Source organism: Hydra vulgaris, chromosome 03 (assembly GCF_038396675.1).
Source record: "Hydra vulgaris chromosome 03, alternate assembly HydraT2T_AEP".
In the NCBI taxonomy this organism is placed as follows: Eukaryota; Metazoa; Cnidaria; class Hydrozoa; order Anthoathecata; family Hydridae; genus Hydra; species Hydra vulgaris.
In genome coordinates, this window is record NC_088922.1 from 23,152,501 (window position 1) to 23,168,891 (window position 16,391).

Sequence of the window (16,391 nt, forward strand, 5' to 3'; positions counted from 1 at the left end):
CAAGTTTTTCTTCATGTTTTAATTATTCAAACTTTGCAATAAATAAATTAAATTTTCAAGAAAAGAAAAAAAAAATTTTTTAAAGAAAAAAACAAAAATTCTTATTACATTATGATGTTTAAAGTTGATTTCATGGCCCAGATTTTTATGATTCTTAAAGATAACAATGTCTTTTAATATTTAATTATAATAAAATGAAACTAAGTATCTTGGAAGTATCTTAAATTTTATGCTAAAGTAAACGGAATTTTGAATTTACGTGCTGATTTTTTTTAATTTGCATATTTTTAGGTTACTGAATTGAATGGCAAAAGTATTTTTTTTCTTCTAAGACATTTAAGCATTGTTTTTTTGCATCACGCATAGACATATCACAAATGGATGAATATTTGTCTGTGAAATCTAAGTTTTACAATCTGCAGCCATTCTATGTCAAGCTAGTAAACGATCTACCCCACAATATTTGCCTTTGTATATACCATGAAAATTTAAGGTTGTTAATGAATGTCCTTCAAAAAAAATTTAATACTTTGTCAGAGATAGTTGACAGACCTGTGTGTAATCAAAACAACCAATCTTGCATGTTTATGGAATATAAAGTGAACTGTGGGTTGGCAAAGTTTGATGAATATGTTTCTAATGTAATAGACTAATTTGGTGACAATTCCATCAAACGGCTTTTGGTTTTTGACCAATGGTCTTGAAAATGCACAGAAAATTGAACAACCACTAATATCTTTGCTAGAGGGGTGCGTATTACTGTCAGCAATTGCCAGATTATATACTTCATGTGCATATAAAGCGACAACAAAGTGCATATTTTTGTCTACGTCGCCAAAACAAAATTTTTATATACTCATCTGTAGACGATTTCTTCTGGCATGACTTGTGCAAGTTAAAACCGTTAGTACCGCAACCACACTTTGATAACTGTGGACACATTATTGAGCCGAAGAGTTACAACAAAACTTATTATTAAAAACTTGATATTATATATTTCTTATTTTCAATATAACATATTAACTATATAAGACATTATTTATCTTTAATATAATGTTTTAATTAAATGTCTATTTAAAACAATTAGTATTGATATATATGTTTTTAATAATAGTCACAATCGATTTATTTCCAATACTACAATCCAAAAATGATTAATGTTTGCATGTTTCGTTCATTACTTTTTTTTTGTCCGTGAGTAATTTTGCTTTAAACTACTATTAGGCAGCAACGATACATTGTAGAATGCTGTAACTTTGTAATAATCTTTATAATGCTTGTATAATTACCTATAAAAAACAAAATACCCATCACTGATACATTTTTCAGAGAAAATAGGGTTCATTTATTACTTTCGTTCTTTTTTTTTTGCTTTTTTCTGTTTGGAAAGTGACTCCATTAAAAAATTAATTTATTCTATAATGAAGCAATTTATAGTTACCATACTTTGTATAGGTAATATATACATAGATGTCATTTAAATAAAAGTTGGAGATTACAAATTGCATTATTTTCAAAATAATGCAATAGATACAATGTTCTGTGCGTGATTTTTCGGAAATGCACATATGTATATATATATATATATACATATATATATATATATATATATATATATATATATATATATATATATATATATATATATATATATACATATAAATATATATATACATATAAATATATATATATATATACATATAAATATATATATATACATATAAATATATATATACATATAAAAATATATACATATATATATATATATATATATATATATATATATATATATATATATATATATATATATATATATACACATATATATATATACACACTTATATATGTATAAATAAATAAATATATATATATATATATATATTATATATATATATATATATATATATATATATATATATATATGTATATATATATATATGTATATATATATACAGTATTGGCCATTAATAACATTCCATCATGTTATTGTAGTATGAATATAAGTTTGAAATTACATATTTTAAAAATTAAAAGAGATTTTTTCTTTAATTTTTTTTATTCAAATAAATCAAATAATTACTATATAAATTTATTATAAAGTAATAATAAAATAAAAAAATTAAAAACTGAAATATTGAAATGAAAACAAGTGTTCATATGTATCAAAAATAAATGTGGCCAAAATAAACAAACCACATCAACAAAATTAACTAACTATAAGAACAAAAAAAAATTATAATACACAAAAAATGAAAAAAAAACAAAATTAATATTTTGTTGACAATCCTTTAGCTTTTAAGCATTCATTGATCCGTTTCGGCATGGAATTCACTAAATTCTTAGTAATATCTTTTGGAACATTATTTAGTAATTTTGTTACTTCTTCTTTCAGCTGGTCCAGATCTTTTATTTCAATTTTACCAAGATTGTGGTCTAACCAAGACCACAAATTCTCTATGCAATTAAGATCTGGACTATTGGCAGGCCAAGACATGACTTTAATGTAGTTTTCTTCAAACCATTGCTTGCAAATCTTAGCAGTATGACATGGAGCGTTATCTTGTTGGAAGATAATTCCCGTGTCTTTTCGGAAAATGTCAATATAAGGCATCAAATAATTATCTAATGTCTAAATATCTTTGAGAATCAAGCCTGTCATCAAATAGTTTGAAGCAACCGACACCTTCATAGTTCATGCAGGCCCAGATACCTATACTGCCACTACCTTGTTTTTTTCTATACATAGAACAATCTGGCCGCATTCTTTCATGTGGCATTCTTCTCAGCATTACTCGGTTATTTCTTGAATCAACCTCAATGTTCATTTCATTGCTGAAAAGAACGTTGTGCCACATGCTCTTAGGCCAAATTTTTCGAGCTAAGCACCAGTTTTTCCTTGCTTTCTGATGTTTTTTTGATAGACGGGGTTTTTTGCAAGCAGCTCGCCACATGTAATTATGTTTTTGTAGTACTCTTCTAATTGTTCGAACACTAGCAACAACACCAGAAGCATACTGCCATTTTCGACTGAGATCAGTAGATGATAACTTTCTATTTTTTTTCACTATGCGAATAAGTGAACGTTCATTTCTTTCATTTGAAATGGTGGGTCTTCGAGGACGCGGAATATTTTCAATTGTTTTGAATTCATGATATCGGTTGATTATTCTGCTAACAGGTGGATGTGTTGTGTTTAAATGTTTTGCAATTTTTCTCATTGAGATGTTTTGTTCATTCATAGCTATGATTTTACATTTTGTCATATTATCAATAGTTTTTCCAGTCATTTTGATTTTTTTATTGCTGAAATGTTGTAGTTGCTAATTAGATGCTAAATTTTATATTTCATTCACACAAACTTTTTAAACATTTGTAACAATTTTTAAGAAAAACTCTCTAACAATAATTATTAATTTGCAAATAACTTTAAAGTTTTACTCAAAGACAAACGCTATTTTGAAGGAATTTTGAAATAATAGAGTGGATAGTTAATTTTGGCCATTATAAATATTTTAGATTATGAGGTAAGTGTTAAAAAAAAGCAGATGATTAGCGCATCGATTGATACTTTTATGAAAATCTATATTTATTTAAAAGAAAATACTCATCAATTTACACTTTTTATATTTGAAATGAGTAAAACAATCATTGATTTATTATCAATCAAAGTCGAATAATATCAAAAAAACCATGGTGGATTGTTATTAATGGCCAATACTGTATATATATATATACAGGGACTATACTAGGAAAATGACTTGGGCGGTGGTACCCACCATGTTAGCGCCATTTCGTAAAGGAATTTGTTTTTTCACAAAAAAAAAAAGCATTTTTGCCAAAAAAAAAAAAAGAAAAAAGAAGTTCCTTCTTTTCTGAACTTGGGCAGTCCCCAAATAGGGTCGACGCTGTCTAAAACAGTCTAGAATAGCTCCTGATATATATATATATATATATATATATATATATATATATATACAGTATCAAACAAAACGAGTGCAACCAATTAATGCTAATTTAGTTTCTTTATATAAAAGTGCTGCATTTTTTCGATTTAGAGAAATAACTAGGTAACTGATTAGAGACAAAGTTCTCAAGTTTTATTCATCACAAAGTTCATTATGTGTACACGAAATTTAATAATTTAATCAAAAGTATTAAAAAAAGTTGATTTCCTTCTGGACAAAACAAGTGCAACTCGACAAAATGTTGACCAAGCTGTATTTCGCTATCAATATTTAGTGGCGAATCCTTTGTTGTCGATCACAGCCTTGCATCTTCGAGGCATAGATTCGATCAGCTGATCAATGAAACTTTGTGGAATCGCTGCCCAGGCCTATTGGATTTGTTCAAACAGTTGATCCTTATTACGAACACCTTCACGATTAATTCTGCGGTTGACGATCTCCCACAGGTTCTTGATAGGGTTGAGATCCGGAGATTGAGGCAGCCAATCCATCGCCGATAGGTGGTTGTATTGAAACCACTGCTTGACTACTTTTGCAGTGTGTTTCGGATCGTTGTCTTGCTGAAAAACCCATTTTATTGGCATATTCCATTCAGCATGAGGTAACATAACATCTTTCAGGGTATTTTTATACATGAAACGGTCCATTATTCCATTGTTTCGATGTATTGGACCTAGACCGTTAGCAGAAAAACACCCCCAGACCATTAGATTGCCTCCAACATGCTTCACGGTCTTATGGCAGTAACGTAAATCGAGGCGTTTTCCGGCCGCTTGACATACACTTCAAATGCCGTCGCTCCCAATGATGTTGAACTTCGATTCATCACTGAACAGGACAGTTCACCATTTCTGCACATTCCAGTCAATATGAGATGTAGCAAACAGGAGTCTTTTCTTCTGGTTTTTTAGTGAAATCAGCGGTTTCTTTGCAGGGCGTCGAGAAACAATCCAGCTTCAACAGCACGTCGTCTGATTGTTCGGTCCGATACAGGCAGCTTTAATTGCTTTTGTATCTTGACTGATGATATCCAGGGATCCTTCTTGATGGATCTGACAATCATAGAATCCTCTCTAGAAATGGTGGAACGCGGTCTTCCACCTTTGTTATCTGCTGCCAACTTCCCCATAGAAGGATATTTGGAACATAGTCTTGATACGGTCCATTTTTTCACGCAATATTTATCACAAATACTTTTTTGTGACATTCCACTTACGTAATTGCCAATAATTTTCTTACTTAGTTCCAATCCAAGACTGTCGGGAGCCATTTTTGCACTTGAAGTCATAAAAATAATAAAAATAAATAATCACGCTTCTCAAGGCTTACCGTGTTACATTTACCTTGTGATGATACAATAATGCTCTGTGGAACACAACGTCTTGGTTGGATGTGGACTGTATTGATGTAATGAAACACTTGTTGTATTTCACTTCTTGTATTGATGTTCTTCGATAAAACACTTTTATAAAACTCACTTCGATAAACTGTCTTGAAAATAATGACTGATTGACTTCCATATACTGACTGAATTACATGTCGATTTACATGTCTCTTATATAGTAAAATGAACCTGTGTGAACCTGTTCTGGAAGATTCTAGATGCTTCTTTTCGATGCTTCTGGATGCGTCTGGATGCTTCTGAATGTTTCTGGATACTTCTGGATGCTACTGAATGCTTCCAGATGCTTCTTCTGGAAACTTCTGCATGCTTCTGGAAACTTCTGGAAACTTCTGGATACTTCCTTTAATTATTAAAAAACTTCCGTGACGTTGACACGGACCAGACTTAAGAAAATGAAACAAACCAAAAAAGTTGCACTTGTTTTGTCCGCTGAAAAATGGCACTTGTCAACAAAATTCTGCCTGTGTGCTGTCACCTGTCAGCTGATTGCTAATGTCCTGGCATGCTATGACTCCTGAACTGTTTGCTGTGGTAGTATAGTTCGTTTCGTTTTTAAGACATGTAAAATTAGGAACACTTTTTAGCATTGTTCGATGTTGGTTGCAAATGTTTTGTCCAATACTGTATATATATATATATATATATATATATATATATATATATATATATATATATATATATATATATAATATATATATATATATATATATATATATATATATATATATATATATATATATATATATATATATATATATATATATATATATATATATATATATATTAGTGATGTGCCATTGGCAAAGGCCGATTAAGGCTAATTATAGAGTTGAATGTATGTATATAAAGGTAATATCTTAATATTAGGTATGCAACTTGCATATATAAGGTGTGCCTATGCACCTGTTTAGTTTGGCTTAATAGTCAATACCGATGCATCAGCCAATGCCAATTAATCAACCGATGCCATCAGCCGATTAATGGGCCAATGGTTTAGCCGATTAATTGGTTGCTGGTTACCAATAGCATAGACTAGTAGGTTGAATCACTTCTGATGAATAGGAACATGTTAAATATGTAATTTAAATCCTTAATATTATTATAATACCCTTAAATAAATACATTAAACCTATTATTAGCCACAATCGGCATTAGCCGATGGCACATCACTAATATATATATATATATACATACATTCATGCTATAGTATATATACATATATATATATCGCTTATAATTAATTCTTAATTTGACGCTGTTGCTGCTGTTACTCATTCATGCGCGCTTATATAGAGTTTTATAAATAAGATTTAGCATACTTGGCTTTTTAATATTTCTTTTTATATTTTTGACCACACAATGAGGTATTCTTAAATCTTTTATTTCTAGTAATATCTTCTTAATCAGTAATAAGATCAAAAACTTTGCTTCATCAGCTTAATAGCAGGGGTAGAATATAATTAGATTATTATATTATGCTCTGTTTTATTTGCTTACACTTTTTTTAAGATAAGTTTAAGAAAGAAAACTCAAACATCATATTTTATTATATTAGGCATCATTTTTACACACTCCTCTGATGGTTATTATCTCTGATAATTTAAGAAGTGAAATTATTAGACTTCCTCAAAATGAAAGAAACAAGGTTAGGCAAGCTGAGATAAATTGTCGTCAAAATGAAAGAGATGAGCCTAAGTGAGCTGAGATAAATTGTAATCAAAATGAAAGAAATCATGCTAGGCGAGAACTCAATAGGTATAATATACATCGCATAGCAAATTTAGATGTTATTTTATTTCTTTAGTTCTACTTTAATGCTCTACCAACTATCATATGTTTACTTTGTCTACTGTTAAAATATGGTTTTAACTTAGTAAACTTTAATTATTTAAAATTTGCTATATTGATCATTAGCTAATAATTTAAATGAAATTTGTCGCAATTAAGGTAAGAATAATTTTATTTTCTGATCAAATTACAAAATTTGTTTGCACCAAAAGCTGTTATGTTTTTGATACTTTGTGTAATAGCTAATTGTCTTTGCAATAAATATCTTTTCTTACAGGTTTTGACTATTTTTAACAATGCTCTAGATAAAGCATCAGCAACAGGTAAATTGGTTTGTAGTTTTAACCTTTAATGTTTTTACTTCTTTTATCAAGTCTTAATTTTTTTTATTTTAGACATATCTTACAATGCTTTTCAGCTTATTGCAGATCAAATAGAGGGCCCATATCACAAACGGCACATAAGGGCTTAAACTTAAAACAAAAGCTCCCCCCCCCCTTTTTTTTAATATATAGTGTTGATCCTGTAGAAAGTAAAGTATGAGGAGAGAGAGGTGGGAAAAATACGCTGCATCTATAATTAGTATTTTTGTAGTTGGTGAATCTATCAATTGGTAATTGATAATGCAAATTTAGTTTTGTAAATATATACTTTTCTTTATATATTTTGTTCTCTTATTATGTACAAATAAATTGATTTCTAGTTAATAAATGTGGTGTATTTTTTCCTTTTTTAATTCAAATAATTTTTTTAGATTAATCAGATTACATATTTGTTCAATATTGACATGCATTTGAAAACTATTTAAAATTGTTATGTTTTGTTCATTTGTTAATAAATGTGTAAATAAAAATATCTTTAATTTTACAAATCTATTAGGCATTTTTTTGAAATCACAATCTGTCATGATTCATATTTTATCTGTGTGAACGAAAGTCTACTATCTAGCTTCAAACTATCTAATTATTAAAGCTATATCCAATGTTAAAAACTTTGACTTGAAAATTTTATTGCAGCAATATTTGTTTAATTTTGATTTATATGCATTTTTATAAAGCATTTATATGTTGTTTTAAAGTTTAATAAGTCTTGTTTATTATATATAATATTATAGCATGCCGAAGTGGTTGATGTGCTTCGCGTGGGATTAAATCCTTTTGTTTTCACACTTAATTTTTTTTTAAATCTTTTCCAATTTTCTAGAATACAAAGTAAAACAATTTTAAAGGTCTATCGATACATGCATAACATATATAAAGATATTATATACTATAAACGAAATGGACAGAATTTCTTAAAAACTTTTTTAAAATTTCTAAAAACATAAAACCATCATTAGAAATTTGTTGTGCACATGTCATGATAGAGTTTAAGGTTTTAATGTGCTTAGTAATAGATTAAGTGTACGCATTAAAGAGACAACTTTCTTATAGTAAAAAGATTTTACATGGAAACTTTAATTTTCTTGAAAATTAACAGGGCAAGAGTCCTAATAAGCTTTAGATGGCCTGAAAAAAAACTAGGTCAAAAAAAGGTCTGTTCCCGTTTCTTTCTTTCTTTTTTATAGAAGTTGTAAAGTATTGAAATTTAATTATTAAATCAAAACAAAGAATTCATAATTTTGCTCTTTTTTAATAATTATTGAAATAAAGCAAAATTATTAAAATGGTAGGTGTGGAATAGACTTACCATGACCAGCAATATATTAATTATTTATTAACTAACATATTGATAAATAGCAATTCGCACAATGTCTTCCGAAAAAAAAAATTCAAAGTTATAATAGAAAAATTATAATAGAAGATTTATTTTATAGCTTTAAAAAGTAAACAATATAATATAAAAAGTAAACAATATAAATAATACTTTAAAATATAAATAATATAAATTTAAAAAGTAAACAAAATGAATAATATAGTATAGTTTTTATATATGTATATAATTATTTTTCTACCACTAACTAAAACATATTGAATTAATTTACCAAGACCCGTATTTAAAGGGTCATGACAGCAAAAATATATATATACATAAATTATCTATAATGAATATATATATATATATATATATATATATATATATATATATGTATATATATATATATATATATATATATATATGTATGTATGTATATATATATATAAATATATATATATATATATATATATATATATATATATATATATATATATATATATATATATATATATATATATATATATATATATATATATATATATATATATACAACCCTCGGAATTAGGGTCGGCATTCGGCAATGCCGACCCTATATATATAACTTTACTTTATATAGACTTTAGAATATAACTTTACTTAAATTATTTTTGATTTATTTGATAAGGTTTTAATAAGTTCGCAATAAAGCTAGAATTAACAAGATTTAAATTTTCATTAAAAGTCACTAATAACTTGTTATTAGTGAAACACAAAATACATCACAAAATACACATGACTCGTTTTTAGTGAAAATTTAATTTTCATTAAAAAAAATTAAACTGTAAAATTAGTAGCGTAGCACTAAAAATGCTATGATGTTTCGTGAAGGAAGCGGCGTAGGCTTGAATAGTATTTTTGGAAATTTATTTTTGAATTTTTGTTTTAAAGTTTTTTTTGTAGTTTTGTGCGTATTACCTATTACTATTGTTTATTAAAGTTGTATTATTATTTATTATAAAGTTTTATTTTTTTAAATTTACTTGGATAGGTGCATGAATGTACAAACATCGACAGACCTGCGCCGTCCATACGTGCAAGGTTGTTCGGTGCACAAGGCCGCGAAGGCACCAGAGGGGCCAAAACTCGTAAAATTGGTTTGCGCAACCACTTTTTTAATTAGAAGAAAAATTCTCCTAGCTTTATTCAAGTTGGGAGTTAATTAGTAAATAAATATGTATGAAAAGAAGTTTATAATTTAATAATAATAGGAAATATACACTCCTTATTTCAGTGAATTTTTAAACAAAATACATCAAAACTACTTCCAGACTCATAACTGAAAATTTTGGAACACCGGTAGCAGCTGTTTTCATTACAAACAACTCTTTTTCTTTTGTAAAGTTTTTGTTAAGTAAAAGGTTCGATTAAAAGTTTTTTTTTTTTTGCAAAAAAGAACTTTTAATCGAACCTTTTACTTGAAAGTATATCTCATAAAATATGTTAACATTTATTGATTTAATTAGTCATATGTTTTGTTTTAACGCTTTTAATTGGTTGGAACTTCTTAAAAATAAATTTAACACGTGAGCGAGCTTTTGAAACATTTTTTAAATTTTTAAAAAGTAACGTTGGAAGCTTGTGATATTAAAATTTAAATGCCTTCTTAGAAGACAGTTGATTCATAGAATTTCTCTTGTGCATCGTATCAACTTGATACTGGTGGAAATGTTTCCTTACTCTGGTGCAAAATATGTAGAGAATTTTATGAGGAACAGAAAAATAATGGGAAGTTTGAAATAAAAGGTGTTGCACAAATTGGTAAGTTTGATACTTTAATATTAGTTTTATTTTATAAGATGTTTTTATAGGTAGATTACTTTATTTATAAATTTTTTAATAAAGGTGCCGAAACATTTGTCAAAGGAACAAAAACAGTTAAAAGAAATAACTTTAAGGATCACGTGAACAAAAGTCTTACTCATCAAACAGCTGTTCGCCAATTAGGGGAAAAAAGAAATGCTAATAAAACTGATAACATCGGAATGAGTTCAACAGTCGTTGAAAAACAAACCACTATTGTTACACATATGCAAATTTTATCAACTCGTCAGTCAAACCAATTATTAAAGAAATTTCAATTAGCACATTTTTTAGTTACAAAAGGAAAAGGGTTTAGTTTTTACTCTGCATTGGCACGCTTTGAAAAAGAAGTTCATAAAGTTGATTTGGGAGATAGCTACTTAAGTGATTCTGCATGTGCTGAAATTGTAAAATACTTAAGTAAAAGTATTTTGCTGAATGATATAACCGAACCACTTAATGAAAACTGTATATCTTATTATGGAGTAATGAGTGACGGTAGCAGCAGTGCTAAGTCATTGGATGAAAAATAGTTGTTTGTAATGAAAACAGCTGCTACCGGTGTTCCAAAATTTTCAGTTATGAGTCTGGAAGTAGTAGCTGATGCCAATGCAGAAGGGCTTAAAACAGCTTTAGAAAACTCAATCCGCAAATTACATTTAAATACGCAGCGTGCCGACAAAGAGATAGGACTATGTACTGATGGGGCCCCAGTTAATATTAAGATGTACCGTCTTATAAAAGAAGAAATAGGAGATCATTACCAATTAATTTTGTGCCCTGGCCATAAAATTGAACTTATCTTGCATGATGCATTTACAGGATTGCAAATTAATTGCGATGTTGAAAAAGATTGCGCAAATATTTATTATTTTTTTAAACGAGCAAATTTAAAATGGCGTTTGTTTAAGCGACAATCACAATTCATGAACATTATTTTATTAAGATATAAGAGACCAACGGGAACAAGATGGATTGAGCATCAACTTAATGCGCTCAACTCTACAATTAGAAATCTTCCAATATTTTTAGGCTTTGCAAACCAGCAAATTTTAAATCCATATAACAAACAGATGAAATCTACAAAAAGTAACTGCGAGGCTATCTGAAAGATAATTCGAATATTTTAAAGATTATTTTTAATTGTATAAAAATAGATATTTTAAAAAGACTCGAACCAGTAAGTAAAATTCTGCAAGATTCGGAATTAATTCTTCCACAGCTTTTGACTATATTATCTTCGTGTGCTAAAACCATTAAAAAACTCTCTAAACTGTTAGCTCGCGAAAAAGAAAAAGCATTTAAAAAATCAGACATATTTCCAACACTTTGCAAATTTTTGGAAGATGTAGTAATTGAGCCTGACATAAATTTTGAAGTACGAAAATCGAGAGCAAAAAACTGCGCCACTAAAAATCAAGCAAAATATTCATATTATGGCTATTTATTGCAAGGGACTTTAGATGATGCTCTACTTCAATGTGCAAATTTTTTTACTGGCATTTTGAAAAAATTAGACGAGTCGCTTTGCGCTAGGTTTCAATCTGTTACTGAAAATCCGTTATTTAACGCTATAGCATCTTTTCTAGACACGAAGTCATACGTATTGGCGGAATCGTCTGATGAAATACTTAACTTTGTTAATATTATTGTTGATACATTTAAATCTATCTTGTTAGCAAACAAATGTTATTTAAAAAAATTACCAAGTGAAGTTGAAATATTGTATGAGCACATCAGGCGCTTTTTAGCACATAAAAGTCCTACAAAACTTTGGCAAGCAGTATTTTTATCTAAGTATGAACTAGGCATTTTAAACATTTTACATATAGCTGAAATTTGTATTGCGTTACCTATAAGTAACGCGGAGTCAGAGCGTGTATTCTCTTTTCTATGGAAAGTATTTTCTAAAACTCGCCAATCATTATCTAATCAAACATTAGAAGATATTCTTCGGCTCAGATGCGATAGAGACTTTTCTGAAAACCGCTATAAACACACCATAGAAATGTATTTAACAGAGTATCCTGATGGTGAAATCAGAAAACGAGTTCGTCGACCAGACGGTCATTTGTATCCAAAAAAACGTGCTTCAAATAAATCTAGTCAGAGAACAATAACACAATTGTTAGAAAACATCACTTCATCCGAAGACGAACATTCGATTAAAAACATTGATATTAGTTTGTTCTCTGACGAAGAATGGTCATCGTCATCCGACGAAGATGCTTTTTTATGAAATATAGATTTTGATGGCTATAAATTTATTTTTTTATTTTGTTTTAAATTTTACTGAGAAAATTTTTTTGCCGACCTAAAGTGGTTTTAGGTAGGCAATATTTTGCCGACCTCATTTTTCCTAATTCCGAGGGTTGTATATATATATATATATATATATATATATATATATATATATATATATATATATATATATATATATATATATATTCATTCTATAGCATTTATGTATATATATATATATATATATATATATATATATATATATATATATATATTCATTCTATAGCATTTATGTATATATATATATATATATATATATATATATATATATACACATATATATATCCTTATCTCGTAGTCGAAAGAGACTTTTATGGTAAAAAAAAGTCTCTTTTAACAACAATTTTGCTACCTCAACAATTAAGACATTAAAATTTATCACTTTTCAAAAAACTGCAATAATAATGACTAGAAAGCTTTTTTTAATTAATAGTGTTTTTGTTTTTGTTTTATCAAAATATATTTTAAAAACATGGTGAAGTGTTGCTACATACACTATCTTATAGCCTGACTCGCAACAGAGTGTTGCTACACCGACTATCTAACAGCCTGACTCGCAATAAAGTGCTCCTACACTGACTATCTTATAGCTTGACTCATAACAGAGTGCTGCTACATTGAATGAGGGTTTGGTTAGGGCAAGCAGTCTATCATTTAAAAAAGACAAAAAAAAAAAAATATATATATATATATATATATATATATATATATATATATATATATATATATATATATATATATATATATATACTATAGCATGTTTAGGTAACAAAGCTAAGAGAAGCTAACTCTGACTTAAAACACTCCCTACCTTGGGGCTGTTGGTTGAGTAAAGACTAGAGATAATTTCTCAACTCAGATTCTATCAGTTGACCACCTTTGCACCCCTTCTTTATCTATTAGGCTGGCGCAGATGTATATATAATACATTGTTTCTAGTTTAGGATGTTGAATGCTAAATCTTCTTGACTCAATGCATTGACTTTGCTTGTGTCTCTGTTTTTATGACTAGATAACTCATTCTGTTATCTTATAATGAGTGTAAACCACTAAGACTCAGTTTTATGGTTCTAAGGCCAGGTGGTAGTCAGATTTCCCGAACTCTGTAGTAGCTCTCAGAGGCTGATTCCGACAATAGCTGTAATAAATCCGAGTACTAACAGTACCATGTTGGTAATGGATGGTGTCCCTGTTGTACTTTTGTTGTGCATTGTCAAGGCCACACTTAAAGCCCATTGATACGGCTTAGGGTTTATTAATAGTAACAAGGCAATTGCTTGGACTATTAAATAAACTATGAACTGAATAATATCTGTGCTTTGAGTCAAATTCTTTAACAAATTTAAAAATGAATAAAGTACTATAAAGTAAACTATAAAACACAAAAAACCACCGCTATCACCAAGTTCTCTAAATCTAGCATTCACTAATATTTGCAGTCTTCGAAGTAACTTTTCTTCTGTTGAGTCTTATCTCTTGTAAAGATCACCAGACCTACTTGCTCTTTGTGAGATTTATTTGAGTTCGGCTGTCTAATCTTGTGATCTTAGTGTTGATGGTTATCTTCCTTTAATTTGCAAAGACTCTAATTGTCACATGCTTGGCCTGGGCATTTACATTCATCAGAATTCACCCATTTGTTGGGAAACTAGGTTTGAATCCACAGACTATTTTTTTATGTGCTTTCATTTAGCACAACTTCATTCTATTGACTTTCTTTTTGATCTATATCACTCTCCTTCATCTCAAGACTGCACTCTTTTCGATGTTTTTTCTGATCAAATTAACCAAGCCCTCTCTCTTTATTCATCAGCCAATATTGTTGTTGTTGGTAACTTTAATGCTTATCACACTGAATGGCTTGGCTTTAGTGTCAGTGACTCTGCAGGCGTTATGAGCTACAACTTTTGCCTTTTTCAATCTCTAACTCAACTAGTCAACTTTCCATCGCGCTTTCCAGACATTTTTTCATTTACCTTCTCTACTTGACTCTTGTCTTGTTTCTGTTTCTAGTCAGTAACCATTATCTCCAGATTCACCCTTAGGTGATTCTGATCACGGTTTGATCTCTCTAAAACTATTACCTCATTTTTCTTTATCATCAGAATCCCTCTATCACTGTATCTCTTACAACTACCTCTTACAACTTACTTAAAGCTGACTGGGACTCTTTCTGCAATTTTCTTTGTGATGGCCCTTGGGTAGAAATCCTTTGTCTTCCAGCTGAAAAATGTGCTTCTTACAAAACTTCTTGGATTCAGGCTGGCATGGAATCTTTTATTCCCTCTCGACAATTCCAAGTCAAGCCTCACTTTTCTACATGTTTTTTCTCATATTGTGCTGCTGCAATTTCTAATTGAAACCATTACTTCCATATCTATCAACAAAACAATTATCCAGAAAACAGACGTCTGTTTACTATTGCTGGAAACCATTGTAAAAAAATTTTTGTTTAACGCCAAAGCCCACTATTCTCAGGTCATGAAATCTCATATTTTATCTCAAGAATTAGGCTCTTGTGACTTCTAAAGAGTCTTTTACAGTATATATAATGAGGGGAAATCTGTAATTCCAACTCTCTTGTATGGTTCAGATTTTGTCACCTAACCCAAAGACATAGCTGAATTGTTTGCTAAGAACTTTTCATCAATAATATCTCTTGATTCCACTAGTTGCATTCTACCTAAGATAGCTGACAAACAGATTGATCCATTGTTTGACATTTGTATCACTCTAGCTTCTGTATCTAAAGTGATTTCCTACTTAGACTCTTCTACAGCTTGTGATCCGGACAAAATACCTATCATAGTCTTGCAGAAGTGTTCTCTGGAGCTGTCGCCTATACTTTCAAAACTAATTAACAAGTGCTTACCAGAGTCTTGTTTTCCAGCCTGCTAGAAAGCAGCATCTGTTATCTTTATTTTCAAAAACTCTGGAGAGCAATCTGACTCGTCTAACTACCATCCCATTAGTCTTCTTACTATTATAAGCAAGGTTTTTGAATCTTTAATTAACAAACACTTAATCTCTCATCTTGAATCTAATAACTTATTTTCTGATCATCAATATGAATTTCAATTTATTGTTCTACTGCTGATTTATTAACTATAACAACAAATAGGTTTTATTGTACATTAGATAGATGTGGAGAGGTTAGGGCTATTGCTCTCGACTTTTAAAGTCTTCGATAAAGTTTGGCATGCTGGTTTTCTCCATGAGCTCTCTTCTTGCAGTGTATCAGGTAACATCTTTGAGATTATTGAATCCTTCCTTAAATAAAAGATTGAATCCTTCCTTACTAAAATTGGTAAGGAAGGATTCAATCTTTTATTCTTCATATCCTGTAACTTTAGGGGTTGCTCCTTGGCCCTATGCTCTTTTTAATTTACATTAAC

At 29.2% G+C, this 16,391-nt stretch overlaps 1 protein-coding gene across 3 annotated transcripts in view; it reads right to left on the reverse strand.

The window, feature by feature from the left end:
- Nucleotides 1-16,391, reverse strand: part of LOC101235941 (Fanconi anemia group I protein) — a 152,188-nt gene that overhangs the window by 128,427 nt on the left and 7,370 nt on the right. The gene's annotated exons all lie outside the window — the stretch shown is intronic.